The sequence below is a fragment of the Pseudochaenichthys georgianus genome, unplaced genomic scaffold, assembly GCF_902827115.2.
Source record: "Pseudochaenichthys georgianus unplaced genomic scaffold, fPseGeo1.2 scaffold_1104_arrow_ctg1, whole genome shotgun sequence".
In the NCBI taxonomy this organism is placed as follows: Eukaryota; Metazoa; Chordata; class Actinopteri; order Perciformes; family Channichthyidae; genus Pseudochaenichthys; species Pseudochaenichthys georgianus.
This window is the reverse complement of record NW_027262059.1, coordinates 26,308-46,578: the sequence shown is the minus strand read 5'-3', so window position 1 is coordinate 46,578 and position 20,271 is coordinate 26,308. Positions and strand designations below refer to the sequence as shown.

General features: G+C 49.1%; 1 pseudogene; it reads right to left on the bottom strand.

Annotated features, from left to right (window-relative positions):
- Nucleotides 1–213: 213 nt before the first annotated feature.
- Nucleotides 214–18,479, bottom strand: LOC117440655 (UDP-N-acetylglucosamine transferase subunit ALG13-like; annotated as a pseudogene).
- Nucleotides 18,480–20,271: the final 1,792 nt, after the last annotated feature.

The window sequence follows — 20,271 nt, the reverse complement described above, 5'->3', positions numbered from 1 at the left end:
GGTTTCCCGACATGTCGTTTCAGTAAATTAAAGGGTGTCATGCTGTCGTTGCTGTGGACCTTCTTAATACCTTGGAAAATGCCGTTTAATACTTTTTCATAGCCTTAATTTTTGCTAAATTGATTTAGCAACTTTTAATACTTTTTAAGACCCCGCGGACACCCTGGTACCTTGTGTGTGTGTGTGTGTGTGTGTGTGTGTGTGTGTGTGTACCTCCTGTGTGTAGCTGTAGTTGCTCTCCTGTCTCCCTGGAGAGTCAGCTGCTCCTCCTTCCTGCTCCTTCACAATAAGAGTATTAGTTTATTCTGAGCACTCACTGATTCTGTGTTTTGATTGGTCTGATATTACAGGTGTGTTTTGATTGGTCTGATATTACAGGTGTGTTTTGATTGGTCTGATATTACAGGTGACTGCACAGGTGTGTTTTGATTGGTCTGATATTACAGGTGACTGCACAGGTGTGTTTTGATTGGTCTGATATTACAGGTGTGTTTTGATTGGTCTGATATTACAGGTGTGTTTTGATTGGTCTAATATTACAGGTGTGTTTTGATTGGTCTGATATTACAGGTGTGTTTTGATTGATCTGATATTACAGGTGTGTTTTGATTGGTCTGATATTACAGGTGTGTTTTGATTGATCTGATATTACAGGTGTGTTTTGATTGGTCTGATATTACAGGTGTGTTTTGATTGGTCTGATATTACAGGTGTGTTTTGATTGGTCTGATATTACAGGTGTGTTTTGATTGGTCTGATATTACAGGTGTGTTTTGATTGGTCTGATATTACAGGTGACTGCACAGGTGTGTTTTGATTGGTCTGATATTACAGGTGACTGCACAGGTGTGTTTTGATTGGTCTGATATTACAGGTGACTGCACAGGTGTGTTTTGATTGGTCTGATATTACAGGTGACTGCACAGGTGTGTTTTGATTGGTCTGATATTACAGGCAGTGTGAGAAAAAGTTTTTACAGAGTACTTGTCCATGGACAAGTGAGTTTGGCAATTTACTTGTCCGAATACATTTTTCACTTGTCCAGAATGGACAAAAATGTGGGGCCACTGGAATCTTCTTCTTCGCCATCGTATTTTACATTTTCCCACGGTTTTTACGACACCGCTAACGTAAGTGAGCGGTAAGCTTTTAATGCATCACACATAGGGTTGGGTATCGTTTGGATTTTAACGATTCCGGTTCTGCTTTTCGATTCTGGTTATTTTTGGTTCTCGATTCCGGTTCTTTGAGAGGGTAAATAAGTCCCATGACAAACTGGGAGAAAAATATATTTATGAAAACATTAAGTAAAATCTGTATTCCTATTTACAAATCACTTCATACTGTTTAATTTCTTTCGGTTATTGAATACAATTATATAAAAATAATCTCTGCATTGTTTAGTTAGTTCTAAGTGGTGCAGTTTGAGAATGTACAATTGGCCCATTCTCCTCTGATGTTACACTGCAACCTGCCTGTGAGACAGAGTCCAACCACACATGTCCAACACATAGGACATATAATAATAATAATAATAATGACACATTAGATGTATAGCCTAGAGGCCTAGCGCTTTTCTACAACTCAAAGACGCTTGCACGCTTACACATGTCCTGCAATCAGGGCCGCTATTATTAATAGAAGTTGTTTATTTGCATTAATTATATTTTAATCTTTTTGAGAATAGTATTTGGCAGGAAATGCAGACGTATTCACCTGTAAACGCATACTGAACGACATACATGCACAACCATTTACCTCACTGCATAAAAAAGTGTTGATAATAATAATAAACAGGAATTATATTTATATTATTATATTAGCCTACTTTGTTTCGAAGAAAAAAAAAAAGTTAACTCCTGTCGGTTGGGGGGGGGGGGCCTCATCTCACAATGTCACTTGGGGCCCCAAGTTGGCCAGGGGCGGCCCTGCCTGCAATACACATGCTGCAGCTGCTCACTGTTTGTAAAAGTAAATAAATAGTATTTTCATTTCAATAATGTACTTTCTATACCCTGCTTCATAAACAATACTGACATCCCTGTGCTCCTCCGAGTCTGGGGGTCCGGGAATGTGAGGACAGGGCGAGGACACAGACAGGGAGGCTACTTCATAAAGGAAATGGCGGGCAATATTAACAACATAGGAGTTAAAATGCTTAATAACCTTCATTATGTGTTAGAGAAAGAACATAAGAAAGTTTGACAAAGATTAGGCTGTTAAACGGGCAGAAAGAGTGTGTGTAGAAAGAGAGAGAAAGACGCTGAGCTGCACCGCGCAGCGATCAGCTGATACGGAGCATAGAGAGAGAGAGCTGCGGTCCGCGGGGCTCGGCCTCCTGTCCTCACAACTCTTATTAATCCCGGTACCGGACAATTGTTATTTGTTCCCACCCCGCCCCCGTCTAACTGTACAGAAAGCGGCGAGATGCATTTCCTTAGGAATCGACAAGCAGAACCGAAACTAACATTTCTAAACGAACAATGGCGGGCACGTACAATTTGCGAATGAGTTCTGCCTTTTGTAAACTGAATGTATCAATAATTTGTCAATAGATCAGGCCGAAAAACGTCACTTGTCCGCCGGACAAGTCAATTGAAGGATCTACTTGTCCGATATTGTAAATAACACGTCCCGGACGGTGGGACGTGTACTTTTTCGCACACTGCACAGGTGTGTTTTGATTGGTCTGATATTACAGGTGTGTTTTGATTGGTCTGATATTACAGGTGTGTTTTGATTGGTCTGATATTACAGGTGTGTTTTGATTGGTCTGATATTACAGGTGTGTTTTGATTGGTCTGATATTACAGGTGTGTTTTGATTGGTCTGATATTACAGGTGTGTTTTGATTGGTCTGATATTACAGGTGTGTTTTGATTGGTCTGATATTACAGGTGTGTTTTGATTGGTCTGATATTACAGGTGTGTTTTGATTGGTCTGATATTACAGGTGTGTTTTGATTGGTCTGATATTACAGGTGTGTTTTGATTGGTCTGATATTATAGCTGACTGCACAGGTGTGTTTTGATTAGTCTGATATTACAGGTGACTGCACAGGTGTGTTTTGATTGGTCTGATATTACAGGTGACTGCACAGGTGTGTTTTGATTGGTCTGATATTACAGGTGTGTTTTGATTGGTCTGATATTACAGGTGTGTTTTGATTGGTCTGATATTACAGGTGACTGCACAGGTGTGACTGAGGTGAGGTTACCTGGGTGTTGGAGGGCTCTCCAGCAGAGTACACACCTGAGGGGGGGTAGCTCGGATCTGCAACACACAGATCTCTGATCTCAAACACTCTGATCTAACACACACACAGATCTAACACACACACTCTGATCTAACACACACACACACACACTCTGATCTAACACACACAATGATCTAACACACACTGATCTAACACACACACACACACACACACACACACACACACACACTCTGATCTAACACACACACACTGATCTAACACACACTGATCTAACACACACACACTCTGATCTAACACACTCTCTGATCTAACACACACACACACACACACACACTCTGATCTAACACACTCTGATCTAACACACACACACACACTCTGATCTAACACACACACACTGATCTAACACACACACACACACACACTCTGATCTAACACACTCTCTGATCTAACACACACACACACACACACACACTCTGATCTAACACACTCTGATCTAACACACACACACACTCTGATCTAACACACACACACTGATCTAACACACACTGATCTAACACACACACACACACACACACACACACTCTGATCTAACACACTCTCTGATCTAACACACACACACACACACACACTCTGATCTAACACTCTCTGATCTAACACACACACACACACACACACACACACTCTGATCTAACACACTCTCTGATCTAACACACACACACAGATCTAACACACACTCACCCTGACTGATGTAGATGTACTCCTCCGTGTACTCCGCTGACAGGAACACAAACATTCTCAGGGTTAGTTTGGATAGTAACAGTTTTAGAGAGTATGCTCTTTGTGATTTTGGGCTGTATGAATAAAGTTAGATTGAATAACTGTGTGTGTGTGTGTGTGTGTGTGTGTGTGTGTGTGTGTGTGTGTACCCTGGTCCTCCACAGTACTGGTGTCCTCAGTATCCTCCTCTGATGAGCAGACAGGTGTGTTTCCAGGTGGGGGGGCTGGAGGCCCTGAGCCTCTCTGGACTCTGTAGGAGGAGCCAGGAGGGGGCGGGGCTCCCAGCGAGGGGGGCGGGGCCAGAGGGGGGCCCTGAGGGGGGGTCACATTATAATACAGACGTGTTAGTTCACACCAGAGTACTTTTCCCGTTTAGTACCCCTTATGTCGCGTTCACACCAAAAGAGTACTTAGCAGAGGTGGGGACTCGAGTCACATGACTCGCATATTTTTTGACTTGAGACTTGCTTGACTAACATTGATAAAAGACTTGACTTTGACCTGGTATTCATGACTTGATTTAAGCTTGAGACATGACTTGAAAGTACTTGACTTTTTAAAATTAAATGTTTTTGTAGTGAGATATTACGTTTAGTTTTTTCTAAATGTGATTGGGTGATTATAGCGCCATGCGCGCAAACCTGCGGAAACTGGGCCTTTTCATCAGAATGACTCACCACAGGGCCTTGCTCAGGACTTGTAGGTCCAGACCTGGGCCTTGCTCAGGACTTGTAGGTCCAGACCTGGGACTTGCTCAGGACTTGTAGGTCCAGACCTGGGCCTTGCTCAGGACTTGTAGGTCCAGACCTGGGACTTGCTCAGGACTTGTAGGTCCAGACCTGGGACTTGCTCAGGACTTGTAGGTCCAGACCTGGGACTTGCTCAGGACTTGTAGGTCCAGACCTGGGCCTTGCTCAGGACTTGTAGGTCCAGACCTGGGCCTTGCTCAGGACTTGTAGGTCCGGAGGTCCAGACCTGGGCCTTGCTCAGGACTTGTAGGTCCAGACCTGGGACTTGCTCAGGACTTGTAGGTCCAGACTTGGGACTTGCTCAGGACCGATTTACTCGGAAGCGCTGCTGGTCACCAAGTGCTGCTAGTCACCAAGTGCTGCTAGTCACCAAGTGCTGCTGGGCACCAAGTGCTGCTGGGCACCAAGTGCTGCTAGTCACCAAGTGCTGCTAGTCACCAAGTGCTGCTGGGCACCAAGTGCTGCTAGTCACCAAGTGCTGCTGGGCACCAAGTGCTGCTAGTCACCAAGTGCTGCTAGTCACCAAGTGCTGCTAGTCACCAAGTGCTGCTGGGCACCAAGTGCTGCTAGTCACCAAGTGCTGCTGGGCACCAAGTGCTGCTAGTCACCAAGTGCTGCTGGGCACCAAGTGCTGCTGGGCACCAAGTGCTGCTGGGCACCAAGTGCTGCTGGGCACCAAGTGCTGCTGGGCACCAAGTGCTGCTAGTCACCAAGTGCTGCTGGGCACCAAGTGCTGCTGGGCACCAAGTGCTGCAAAGTACTTGGTGTGAACGCGGCTAATGTGTTACATCGTTACAGCAGAAGAGTGATTTAGCGCAGGGGAAAGAAACGGGTGTTTTTAAATGGAAGAATGATATACTTTGATCTAGACTAGGCTCCTGCAGAAGCCAAAGGAATCCTTCGAAGCTAAACGGGTGTTAAAGCAGAACAAGATCCGCGTCCAGACTCCCCGCCAAGCTGCGAGTACACCATGAGGATAAAAGAGGTCTGCCGTCAGTGACCTGGCTGAGCAACGGCCCGCTATGCCTGGAAGGCGGGCGGAGGGTCTGAACCACAGGGTGCAGAGGACGCGCGAGAGCAGGGCATCAGAGAGAAACTACGGAGCCCGCCCCTCCCCTCAGAGGAAAACGTCGGTGAGCGGATCTAGATTTCAAATGAACAGGTACTTTATATTTTGTTTGCAATTTTCATCACCTCCCCCTCAAGACGGGAACACACGGGAGGAACACAGGTGGTGAGACTGCACCGGGGCCCGCAGGCCTCGAGCCCAGGCAGGGCTGTTACATGTGTTCAGGGAGTAGATCTGTTATGCTTTTCTTCGTTACATTTGAAACACAAAGAGACGGGTGGCTGACGACAAAGTAACATGCATCTCCTTTCCTGAATGGAATTTTGTATCGGAAAACATAAAAATAAGAGTAGCGTGTGCACAACGTGATAGCAGCCAGGTCATTATCATCCATATACTTCACACATCGTGATTGATCACCTGCAGGGGGGGGAACACGCCCTCCCCCCCGTCCTCCAGCTGGTAGAACATCGCTGCGTCCAGATCGGATGGCTCCTCCCCCTCAGCGGAGAAACCGAACTGGCACTCTTTATTCAGAGCGGCTGCCAACTGCCGTCTGCTGCGCCTGCACACAGAGAGGACTCTTTAAAGTGGAGACACTACAAACTGATATACACCTGAACATCAGAGGAGAGGACTCTTTAAAGTAGAGACACTACATACTTATATACACCTGAACATCAGCAGGAGAGGACTCTTTAAAGTAGAGACACTACATATTGATATACACCTGAACATCAGAGGAGAGGACTCTTTAAAGTAGAGACACTACATACTTATATACACCTGAACATCAGCAGGAGAGGACTCTTTAAAGTAGAGACACTACATATTGATATACACCTGAACATCAGAGGAGAGGACTCTTTAAAGTAGAGACACTACATACTTATATACACCTGAACATCAGCAGGAGAGGACTCTTTAAAGTAGAGACACTACATATTGATATACACCTGAACATCAGAGGAGAGGACTCTTTAAAGTAGAGACACTACATACTTATATACACCTGAACATCAGCAGGAGAGGACTCTTTAAAGTAGAGACACTACATATTGATATACACCTGAACATCAGAGGAGAGGACTCTTTAAAGTAGAGACACTACATACTTATATACACCTGAACATCAGCAGGAGAGGACTCTTTAAAGTAGAGACACTACATACTGATATACACCTGAACATCAGAGGAGAGGACTCTTTAAAGTAGAGACACTACATACTGATATACACCTGAACATCAGAGGAGAGGACTCTTTAAAGTAGAGACACTACATACTGATATACACCTGAACATCAGAGGAGAGGACTCTTTAAAGTAGAGACACTACATACTGATATACACCTGAACATCAGCAGGAGAGGACTCTTTAAAGTAGAGACACTACATACTGATATACACCTGAACATCAGCAGGAGAGGACTCTTTAAAGTAGAGACACTACATACTGATATACACCTGAACATCAGCAGGAGAGGACTCTTTAAAGTAGAGACACTACATACTGATATACACCTGAACATCAGCAGGAGAGGACTCTTTAAAGTAGAGACACTACATACTGATATACACCTGAACATCAGCAGGAGAGGACTCTTTAAAGTAGAGACACTACATACTGATATACACCTGAACATCAGCAGGAGAGGACTCTTTAAAGTGGAGACACTACATACTGATATACACCTGAACATCAGCAGGAGAGGACTCTTTAAAGTAGAGACACTACATACTGATATACACCTGAACATCAGCAGGAGAGGACTCTTTAAAGTAGAGACACTACATACTGATATACACCTGAACATCAGCAGGAGAGGACTCTTTAAAGTAGAGACACTACATACTGATATACACCTGAACATCAGCAGGAGAGGACTCTTTAAAGTAGAGACACTACATACTGATATACACCTGAACATCAGCAGGAGAGGACTCTTTAAAGTAGAGACGCTACATACTGATATACACCTGAACATCAGCAGGAGAGGACTCTTTAAAGTAGAGACACTACATACTGATATACACCTGAACATCAGCAGGAGAGGACTCTTTAAAGTAGAGACGCTACATACTGATATACACCTGAACATCAGCAGGAGAGGACTCTTTAAAGTAGAGACACTACATACTGATATACACCTGAACATCAGCAGGAGAGGACTCTTTAAAGTAGAGACACTACATACTGATATACACCTGAACATCAGCAGGAGAGGACTCTTTAAAGTAGAGACACTACATACTGATATACACCTGAACATCAGCAGGAGAGGACTCTTTAAAGTAGAGACGCTACATACTGATATACACCTGAACATCAGAGGAGAGGACTCTTTAAAGTAGAGACACTACATACTGATATACACCTGAACATCAGCAGGAGAGGACTCTTTAAAGTGGAGACACAGACACGTGGTGTTTTTTTACCGGGACCTGAAGGCGTAGTTCTCGTAGTCCTGGTAATAGCGTCGGCCCGGGTGGTGGTAATAGGTCAGGTGTGGACCAATCAGGTGACGGTTCAGGAAACGGGTGGAGCTTCTGACCAGAACACACACACACACACACACACACACACACACACACACACACACACACACACACACTCACTCTTAGAAGGTGCTCTGCTGTGATTGGTTCTCAGTCTCAGGTAATGTCTCACCTGGAGGCTCCGTAGCGAGGCGGTCTGGTGGTGGGGGGGTGGTGATGGTGGGGGGGGGGCGTAGGGGTCGTAGGTCATGGCCCCTGCTGTGAGGGGGGGGGGGCGGGGGTGACCTGTGGGCTGGAAGCGGGGGGGCAGGCTGGAGGGGGCGGGGCCTCCGTATGAGAGGGGGGGAATCAGAAGCTCCGCCCCCTTCATCCCGCCGCGGGACTTCCTGAAGTACCGGTGGCGGGGTGGGTGGCGCCGGTCCGGGTCTATAGGGGGAGGACAGGTGAGGAGCAGGAGGACAGGTGAGGAGACAGGTGAGGAGCAGGAGGACAGGTGAGGAAACAGGTGAGGAGCAGGAGGACAGGTGAAGACAGGAAGTGAATCTTACCCATGTCTCCCTTCCTGGGCGGCGCTGCCATGTTCCAGGCAGGAACCGGATTCACTGGCTTCAGGTCGGTCAGCTGGACCAGGTGTCTGTGGGGGATCAGGTGGTCTCAGGTCAGCTGGTCTCAGGTCAGGTGGTCTCGTCTCAGGTGGTCTCGGGTCAGGTGGTCTCGGGTCAGGTGGTCTCGGGTCAGGTGGTCTCGTCTCAGGTGGTCTCGGGTCAGCTGGTCTCGTCTCAGGTGGTCTCGGGTCAGGTGGTCTCGGGTCAGGTGGTCTCGTGTCAGCTGGTCTCGTCTCAGGTGGTCGCGGGTCAGCTGGTCTCGTCTCAGGTGGTCTCGGGTCAGCTGGTCTCGGGTCAGGTGGTCTCGGGTCAGGTGGTCTCGGGTCAGGTGGTCTCGGGTCAGGTGGTCTCGGGTCAGGTGGTCTCGGGTCAGCTGGTCTCGGGTCAGCTGGTCTCGGGTCAGCTGGTCTCGGGTCAGCTGGTCTCGGGTCAGCTGGTCTCGGGTCAGCTGGTCTCGGGTCAGGTGGTCTCGGGTCAGCTGGTCTCGGGTCAGCTGGTCTCGGGTCAGCTGGTCTCGGGTCAGCTGGTCTCGTCTCTGGTGGTCTCGGGTCAGCTGGTCTCGTCTCAGGTGGTCTCGGGTCAGCTGGTCTCGGGTCAGCTGGTCTCGGGTCAGGTGGTCTCGGGTCAGGTGGTCTCGTCTCAGGTGGTCTCGGGTCAGGTGGTCTCGGGTCAGGTGGTCTCGGGTCAGCTGGTCTCGGGTCAGCTGGTCTCGGGTCAGCTGGTCTCGGGTCAGGTGGTCTCGGGTCAGGTGGTCTCGGGTCAGGTGGTCTCGGGTCAGCTGGTCTCGGGTCAGCTGGTCTCGGGTCAGCTGGTCTCGGGTCAGCTGGTCTCGGGTCAGGTGGTCTCGGGTCAGCTGGTCTCGGGTCAGGTGGTCTCAGGTAAACTGGTCTCTTCTAAATGTCCGCTCTGTGGACCGCCCCCTTGTGGCAGGTGTGAAAGGGGGCGGGGCTACGTGAGGTGCATAAAGGTGCTTACTTGTCTCCCAGCTCCTCGATGAACACGGTGACCGCCGACGCGTTCGTCCCCACCTCCTGGATGAAGGCGTTGTAGAACTTCCCCTTGGGCTCCAGACGCACCTGAAACCCACACGGCGCTGCGTTCAGGCGCTGCTCCGACAGTCGGTAATCTGAGCGCTCACCAGCTGTCGTGGATCGGTTTTACCTGACACTTGTCTCCCAGGAAGTACTGCCTCCCTGCGAACACCATGTACTCCGTCTTCTGCATCTCTGGGGACAAAGGACAAGTGAGACGAGAGACCCCTTCCCTTACGGACCCCTCCAGGTCTCGAGGACGGCTCTGAAAGGCCTCCTTGCTAAGGCTAAGACTGGTCCTTAATGCAAAAAAGACCAAGTCCATGACCTTCTCTCGCTCTCGAGATAATACAGCTGTCCCTCCAATTCTGACACTGGAAGGGACATGCCTTGACAAAGTAGCATCCTACAAATATCTGGGCATATGGATTGATGAAAAGATGGCCTTTGATGTTCATATTGGGAACTACTGAGAAAACTTAGACCTAAACTGGGCTTTTTCTTCCGTTTAAGGAAATGTTTCCCGCCTGAAGCCAGGAAGAGAATTGTGCAGAGTTCCTTTCTGTCTGTATTAGACTATGGCGATGTGATCTATACGCATGCTTCTTCCTCCCTGCTTTAAAGCTGGACTCTGCGTACCATACTGCTCTACGCTTTGTAACGGGTGCAGGCTCTCGCACCCACCACTGCACTCTGTATCAGTCCTTAGGACGGTCCTCTCTGCACCAAAGAAGATACTCACACATGTTGATTTTTATCCTTAAGTCATTGCTAGGTGAGCTGCCCTTATATATCTCCAGACTTCTGTCATTTTATACTGGCTTTTTTTAATACTAGACGAGCAGCCAATGGGATGCTTTTAAATGTTCCTTTGATGCAGTCAGAGCTTGGTAAAGCTGCATTCTCCCACTATGCTCCCTTTTTATGGAATACGCTGCAAGTAAAACTTTGTCTAGAGGCACTTCCTGCTGTACATGCTTTTAAAGGTATGCTACGATTAGCCCTTCATGAAACATGTACCTGTTTACCTGATGCTATTGCTGATGTGAGTATGCTTCTTGCCACTGCACAAATGGCCTTCTGGATTTATATTTGAATTGTATGTTTTTTTTGTTTAATGCCTTTGTTTTATGTTGAAACTTGTTGTGTGCCGTGTTGGTCAGGACTCCCTGGAAGAAGAGATCTTGTATCTCAATGGGACATTCCTGGATAAATAAATAAATAAAAAATAAAAAGGCGTTACCTTTGCAGTTGTCCTGCCACACATCGAACTCCAGGTTCCTGTATACCTCTCCATCCAGAGACTTCATCACCTTATAAGGAAGAGACAGCCTGGAGGGGGGCGGGGCTTCTGCAGGAGGCTGACCAATCACAAGCACTCAGATCATTGTGATATAATAAAATGTAATGCAACATAACATCATGATATATAGTGTGTGTGTGTGTGAGTACCTTTGTGTCCTCGGGCACGGCGCGCTTCTCCTCCACAGCTCCACCTGGGTCAGACTCCTCCCTGAGGACAACAAAAACGCACCTGAGCCCAGCATGAGGTCATGGTACAGGTGAGGTGACCTGCTCTGAACAGGAAGGGGTCAGTACACGGCATTGTGTGTGTGTGTGTGTGTGTGTGTGTGTGTGTGTGTGTACCTGCGGTCCTCAGGTGTGTCGTAGCCGAAGTCAGCGTCGCTGCACACCGAAGGGCTGTTTCTATAGCGACGACCTCCGACCCTGAAGGCCTCCATCGCCTGACAGAGCTCCGCCTCCTCGAAGCTGAACACCTGCGTGTATAGCACCTCGTAGAACAGAGCTACACACACACACACACACACACACACACACACACACACACACACACACATGATTTTCAATGACTTCTCCAGGCCCAGAGAAACGACTCGGCGGTCCCACTGAACTGGTGTGTTTGAACACGAACAGGAGAATAAGGTCTGCATCTGAAACAATCAAAGGCTTACGAGCTTCAGGCTGAAGCAACTCAGACCTCTCTCCGGCAAAACACCGTCAGCTAAATGCCATTTTACAAGGGCTGGGTACCGGGCCCCGGTACCAACCGGGCCCCGGTACCAACCGGGCCCCGGGGCTGAATTATTAAAGACCGCTAAGCTCCGACGTTTGCGGTCTATTTATCGGTACTGGAGACATCTAAAATATATTAGTGCTGTCAAAATTATCACGTTAACGGCGGTAATTATTTTTTTTAATTAATTGCGTTAAAATATTTAACGTATGTGCAGAATGGCAGCGCCAGGGTATGGCTGGGGGTAGGCTACACCCATACCAAGAGATGGCTCAGCCCCACCATGAACACACAGCAGACAGCAGGAGGATTCACAACAGCATATACAAACTGAAATACTGCATGTGGGCGCACTCACTTTCTCTGTCTCACTGTGGCATGAATCCCATGAATGCATGAGACTAAGTTAGCTTCATTATATCTCAGTGATTAAGTGAATAATAAAGTTTCTATCGGGTCACTATCAGCCTGTCACTGGCGGGGCTTGGAGGAACGGGGCGGGGCTTGGGGGAACAGGGCGGGGCTTGGAGGAACGGGGCGGGGCTTGGAGGAACGGGGCGGGGCTTGGAGGAACGGAGAGGAGACGGTGATCGCGGAAGCTTTTTTCCTCCTGCCTTCACAAACGTATGTATCGTCTGCAGATTGCTAGAGGACGTTCACACTCTGCATCCAAGACTTCATTAAATCCACCAGAAACCTGACGTGATGGAACGCCATTATTTTTGAAAAACATAAATCCCTCCCTGCGTGTCTCTGAGCCGCAGCGACACGGAGTGATTCGGAGCGGGTCCTGCTGCTGCTGCTGCTGGACTGCTGCTGCTGGTTCTGGACTGGTGTTCTGGTGTTGGTGGATAAAGCAGCTCCGTGTTCGGTGCCGCCGTCACGTCTGCTCTCTGATCTCTGCGTCACCGACCGGTTTGATATTAAAGTGACAGAAAAAAACGTTATAGTAAAGCCGCGGCCGGAAAATCAGGAAGCGACGTTACTACTCTATAACCGATTATCTTCCGTCACTGCATCGAGACCGCATCGTCCGCATCGCAATGCATCGGAGAAACGATTATTTTCAACACCCCTAATTACTATACAGTATTTATTATCATTATAGTATTCCTAATATCAGGCCGCTGTGTCCTTGGGCACTTAGCCCGCCTGTGGGTAATGTCCACAGTAAGGACTCTTGCATGCAGAGCGCTTTGAGCGCCCGTAAAAGCGCTCCAGTAAAAAATGTAGTGCATTATTATTATTTATAAATTATATTTGATGCAACTTTAGTTACATTTCCATGACTTTTCCAGGGCCTGGAATTAGCATTTGTAGACACACAGCAGAGACACACACACACACACACACACACACACACACACACACACACACACCTTAGACTTGCTCCACCAATCAGAGCGCAGTACTCGCACTGCGCCACCAATCAGAGAGCAGTACTCGCACTGCTCCACCAATCAGAGAGCAGTACTCGCACTGCTCCACCAATCAGAGAGCAGTACTCGCACTGCTCCACCAATCAGAGCGCAGTACTCTCACTGCTCCACCAATCAGAGCGCAGTACTCGCACTGCTCCACCAATCAGAGCGCAGTACTCGCACTGCTCCACCAATCAGAGCGCAGTACTCGCACTGCTCCACCAATCAGAGCGCAGTACTGGCACTGCTCCACCAATCAGAGCGCAGTACTCGCACTGCCCCACCCAATCAGAGCGCAGTACTCGCACTGCTCCACCAATCAGAGCGCAGTACTCGCACTGCTCCACCAATCAGAGCGCAGTACTGGCACTGCTCCACCAATCAGAGCGCAGTACTGGCACTGCTCCACCAATCAGAGCGCAGTACTCGCACTGCCCCACCCAATCAGAGCGCAGTACTCGCACTGCTCCACCAATCAGAGCGCAGTACTCCCACTGCTCCACCAATCAGAGCGCAGTACTCACACTGCTCCACCAATCAGAGCGCAGTACTCGCACTGCTCCACCAATCAGAGCGCAGTACTCACACTGCCCCACCCAATCAGAGCGCAGTACTCACACTGACAGAGGGCTGCGGAGGCGGGGTAACTCCTCGGGTAAACAATGTCATAGTGACCATTGATGGAGCAGCACAGCGTCACCTAGGAAACACAGCTGACATCAGTCTCACCAATCAAATGGCAGAGTTCACAGTCATGTGACCGGCTGTAGGTAGTTTAGTGATCACAGGTTTCACTTCTTACCTTGTCATCAAATTCTTCTTCTGAGATCACCGTGGCTGCTTTCCCTGGGTAACGATAGATCAGGAAACAGTGCCTACACACACACACACACACACACACACTTTAATTCACAAACAGATGGAGGTTGGAGCAGATGAACTGGATAATTCCTCACCTGTAGAGCTGAGACAGAGCCTTGATCTCCACCTGACCCACCGTCTCCTGAAAACACACACCTGCCGTCACACACCTGCTGACACACACCATCAGCTACACACACACACCTGCTGTCACACACCATCAGCTACACACACACACCTGCTGTCACACACCATCAGCTACACACACACCTGCTGACACACACCATCAGCTACACACACACACCTGCTGACACACACCATCAGCTACACACACACACCTGCTGTCACACACCATCAGCTACACACACACCTGCTGACACACACCATCAGCTACACACACCTGCCGTCACACACCTGCTGACACACACCATCAGCTACACACACACACCTGCTGTCACACACCATCAGCTACACACACACACCTGCTGTCACACACCTGCTGACACACACCATCAGCTACACACACACACCTGCTGTCACACACCATCAGCTACACACACACACCTGCTGTCACACACCTGCTGACACACACCATCAGCTACACACACCTGCTGACACACACCATCAGCTACACACACCTGCTGTCACACACCATCAGCTACACACACCTGCTGTCACACACCATCAGCTACACACACACCATCAGCTACACACACCTGCTGTCACACACCATCAGCTACACACACACACCTGCTGTCACACACCATCAGCTACACACACCTGCTGTCACACACACCTGCTACACACACCATCAGCTACACACACACACACCTGCTGACACACACCATCAGCTACACACACCTGCTGACACACTATCAGCTACACACACCTGCTGTCACACACCTGCTGACACACACCATCAGCTACACACACGTGCTGACACACAGCATCAGCTACACACACCTTCTGACACACACCATCAGCTACACACACCTGCCGTCACACACCATAAGCTACACACACCTGCTGACACACACCATCAGCTACACACACGTGCTGACACACCATCAGCTACACACACCTGCTGACACACACCATCAGCTACACACACGTGCTGACACACACCATCAGCTACACACACCTTCTGACACACACCATCAGCTACACACACGTGCTGACACACAGCATCAGCTACACACACCTTCTGACACACACCATCAGCTACACACACCTGCTGACACACACCATCAGCTACACACACCTGCTGACACACACCATCAGCTACACACACGTGCTGACACACACCATCAGCTACACACACCTTCTGACACACACCATCAGCTACACACACCTGCCGTCACACACCATAAGCTACACACACCATCAGCTACACACACCTGCCGTCACACACCATCAGCTACACACACACACACACACACACACACACACCTGCTGTCACACACCATCAGCTACACACACCATCAGCTACACACACCATCAGCTACACACACCATCAGCTACACACACCTGCTGTCACACACCATCAGCTACACACACACACGTGCTGACACACACCATCAGCTACACACCTGCCGTCACACACCATAAGCTACACACACCTGCTGTCACACACCATCAGCTACACACACCATCAGCTACACACACACACACCATCAGCTACACACACCTGCTGACACACACCACCAGCTACACACACCTGCTGACACACACCACCAGCTACACACACCTGCCGTCACACACCACCAGCTACACACACCTGCCGTCACACACCATCAGCTACACACACCTGCCGTCACACACCATCAGCTACACACACCTGCTGACACACACACCATCAGCTACACACACCTGCTGAGACACACACCATCAGCTACACACACCATCAGCTACACACACCTGCCGTCACACACCATCAGCTACACACACCTGCCGTCACACACCATCAGCTACACACACCTACCGTCACACACCATCACCTACACACCTTCTGACACACACACCTTCTGACACACACACCTGCTGACACACACCATCAGCTACACACCTGCCGACACACACCATCAGCTACACACCTGCCGTCACACACCATCAGCTACACACAGCATCAGCTACACACACACCTGTCACACCATCAGCTACACACCTGCCGTCACACACCATCAGCTACACACACACCTGTCACACCATCAGCTACACACACACACCTGTCACACCATCAGCTACACACACAGCTACACACACCATCAGCTACACACACCAGCTGTCACACACACAGGGTCAAAGGTCACAGCAGCTCACCTTCGGGTCCTCCAGACGCTGCAGATATTTCTCAAACGAACCTTCAACAAACTGGAAGAGAAAACAACACATGCGTTAGTTAGCTTAGCACGTTAGCTGCCTGCTAGGCACGTTAGCTGCCTGCTAGGCACGTTAGCCGCCTGCTAGGCCCGTTAGCTGCCTGCTAGGCACGTTAGCCGCCTGCTAGGCCCGTTAGCTGCCTGCTAGGCACGTTAGCTGCCTGCTAGGCACGTTAGCACGTTAGCCGCCTGCTAGGCCCGTTAGCTGCCTGCTAGGCACGTTAGCTGCCTACTAGGCACGTTAGCCGCCTGCTAGGCCCGTTAGCTGCCTGCTAGGCACGTTAGCCGCCTGCTAGGCACGTTAGCATCTTGTTTCTCTGCCCAGTTACTCACTGGTTCAAAGTTGCATCTGTTGGTTCTCATGTAGTCGGCACATTCCTGACGGATCCTGTGATGGTAGTTCTGAGAGTAATACAGCTACACACACACACCCACACACACACACACACGTTAGCATGTAGCTTGAAATCCTCGTGCTCCTGAAACACAACCATCTAGTTAATTGCATATCCATTAAACTTCAGAGAGTTAAATTAACATAATCAGTCAAATTAATGTTTATAAAATCATAAAGTTCACTTTTGTTTCTCCAATTGTATTTTCAATCCCACATGATGAGTTTCAATGTCAAACCAAAAGGGTCAGATACTACCTGCGCTCATTCGCTGATCTCTCCTCGGTTCAAAATAAGAGACATGAATATAGATTTCAGATCTTTCATTATTTTTTGTTTTACAGAAAAAATTAATCTTTTAAAAAGTGAATTCAAGACAGCTGCTAGCTTAAGCCCGGTTAGCTTGAGCATAGCTAGCTTTCGCCCGGCTTGCATTAGCATAGCTAGCTTTCGCCCGGTAAGCATTAGCATAGCTAGCATTCGCCCGGTACTCATTAGCATAGCTAGCATTCGCCCGGTATACATTAGCATAGCTAGCTTTCGCCCGGTATGCATTAGCATAGCTAGCATTCGCCCGGTACGCATTAGCATAGCTAGCTTTCGCCCGCCTGCATTAGCATAGCTAGCTTTCACCCGGTACGGATTAGCATAGTAGGGTTTCGCCCGGTACGCATTAGCATAGCAGGATTTCGCCCGGTATGCATTAGCATAGCAGGCTTTCGCCCGGTATGCATTAGCATAGCAGGCTTTCGCCCGGTATGCATTAGCATAGCATGCTTTCGCCCGGTTTTCATTAGCATAGCTAGCTTTCGCCCGCTTTGCATTAGCATAGCAGGCTTTCGACCGATTAGTTTTAGCATAGCTAGCTTTATTATAGTTAGCTTTAACATGTTTTTTTAATTAGCCTTAGCATGGTTAGCCTTAGCGTGGTTAGCTTTATCATGTTTTTTAAATTAGCTTTATCCCGTTTATCCCGGTTTCGCCCGCTCCTCACCTGCTCGGACACGGCTCGGAAAAGGCTGGACGCGTCTCGCGCCACCATCTTCCGGTACAGACCCAGACTGCACAGGTACTCGTCCATGTTGACGAAGTACTTCTTCAGACCTTTCTGCATCCCAGGGACTCGACGGGACTCAGATAAACCCCGGTACTACTCTCCGGTCCTCTCCGGTACTGTACGGTTTCCTCTCTCCGGTCCTCTCTCTGGTACTGTCAGTTTCCCTCTCTCTGGTCCTCTCTCTGGTCCTCTCCGGTCCTCTCTCTGGTACTGTCCGGTTCCCTCTCTCTGGTCCTCTCTCTGGTCCTCTCCGGTCCTCTCTCTGGTACTGTCCGGTTCCCTCTCTCTGGTCCTCTCCGGTCCTCTCTGTGGTACTGTCCGGTTCCCTCTCTCTGGTCCTCTCCGGTACTAGAGGTTCTCTCTTCGGTAATCCACGGTCCTCTCTCGGAGCAGAGAGCGCCCAGGTGAATCTCATCAGCCTGATCAGCGCGTGCCCCCTGAGGCGTTCAGGGACTCGGTTAGAAACACGCTGTTTGATAACTGAATGTGTTAATGTGTCAGTCTACAGGTGTCCCTTCAGTCTACAGGTGTCCCTTCAGTCTACAGGTGTCCCTTCAGTCTACAGGTGTCCCTTCAGTCTACATGTGTCCCTTCAGTCTACAGGTGTCCCTTCCGTCTACAGGTGTCCCTTCCGTCTACAGGTGTCCCTTACAGGTGTCCCTTCAGTCTACAGGTGTCCCTTCAGTCTACAGGTGTCCCTTCAGTCTACAGGTGTCCCTTCAGTCTACATGTGTCCCTTCAGTCTACAGGTGTCCCTTCAGTCTACAGGTGTTAACGTGTCCCTTCAGTCTACAGGTGTCCCTTCAGTCTACAGGTGTCCCTTCCGTCTACATGTGTCCCTTCTGTCTACAGGTGTCCCTTCAGTCTACATGTGTCCCTTCAGTCTACAGGTGTCCCTTCAGTCTACAGGTGTCCCTTCAGTCTACAGGTGTTAACGTGTCCCTTCAGTCTACAGGTGTCCCTTCAGTCTACAGGTGTCCCTTCCGTCTACATGTGTCCCTTCTGTCTACAGGTGTCCCTTCAGTCTACATGTGTCCCTTCAGTCTACAGGTGTCCCTTCAGTCTACAGGTGTCCCTTCAGTCTACAGGTGTTAACGTGTCCCTTCAGTCTACAGGTGTCCCTTCAGTCTACAGGTGTCCCTTCAGTCTACATGTGTTAACGTGTCCCTTTGGTCGACAGGTGTTAATGTGTCCCTTCAGTCTACAGGTGTCCCTTCAGTCTACATGTGTCCCTTCAGTCTACAGGTGTCCCTTCAGTCTACAGGTGTCCCTTCAGTCTACAGGTGTCCCTTCAGTCTACAGGTGTCCCTTCAGTCTACATGTGTCCCTTCAGTCTACAGGTGTTAACGTGTCCCTTTGGTCGACAGGTGTTAATGTGTCCCTTCAGTCTACAGGTGTCCCTTCAGTCTACAGGTGTCCCTTCAGTCTACAGGTGTTAACGTGTCCCTTTGGTCGACAGGTGTTAATGTGTCCCTTCAGTCTACAGGTGTCCCTTCAGTCTACATGTGTTAACGTGTCCCTTTGGTCGACAGGTGTTAACGTGTCCCTTCAGTCTACAGGTGTCCCTTCAGTCTACAGGTGTCCCTTCTGTCTACAGGTGTCCCTTCAGTCTACATGTGTCCCTTCAGTCTACAGGTGTCCCTTCAGTCTACAGGTGTCCCTTCAGTCTACATGTGTTAACGTGTCCCTTCAGTCTACAGGTGTCCCTTCAGTCTACAGGTGTTAACGTGTCCCTTCAGTCTACAGGTGTCCCTTCAGTCTACAGGTGTTAACGTGTCCCTTCAGTCTACATGTGTCCCTTCAGTCTACAGGTGTCCCTTCAGTCTACAGGTGTCCCTTCAGTCTACAGGTGTCCCTTCCGTCGACAGGTGTCCCTTCAGTCTACATGTGTTAATGTGTCCCTTCAGTCTACAGGTGTCCCTTCCGTCGACAGGTGTTAATGTGTCCCTTCAGTCTACAGGTGTCCCTTCAGTCTACAGGTGTTAACGTGTCCCTTCAGTCTACAGGTGTCCCTTCCGTCTACAGGTGTTAACGTGTCCCTTCAGTCTACAGGTGTCCCTTCAGTCTACATGTGTCCCTTCAGTCTACAGGTGTCCCTTCAGTCTACAGGTGTTAACGTGTCCCTTCAGTCTACAGGTGTCCCTTCAGTCTACAGGTGTCCCTTCAGTCTACAGGGTAAC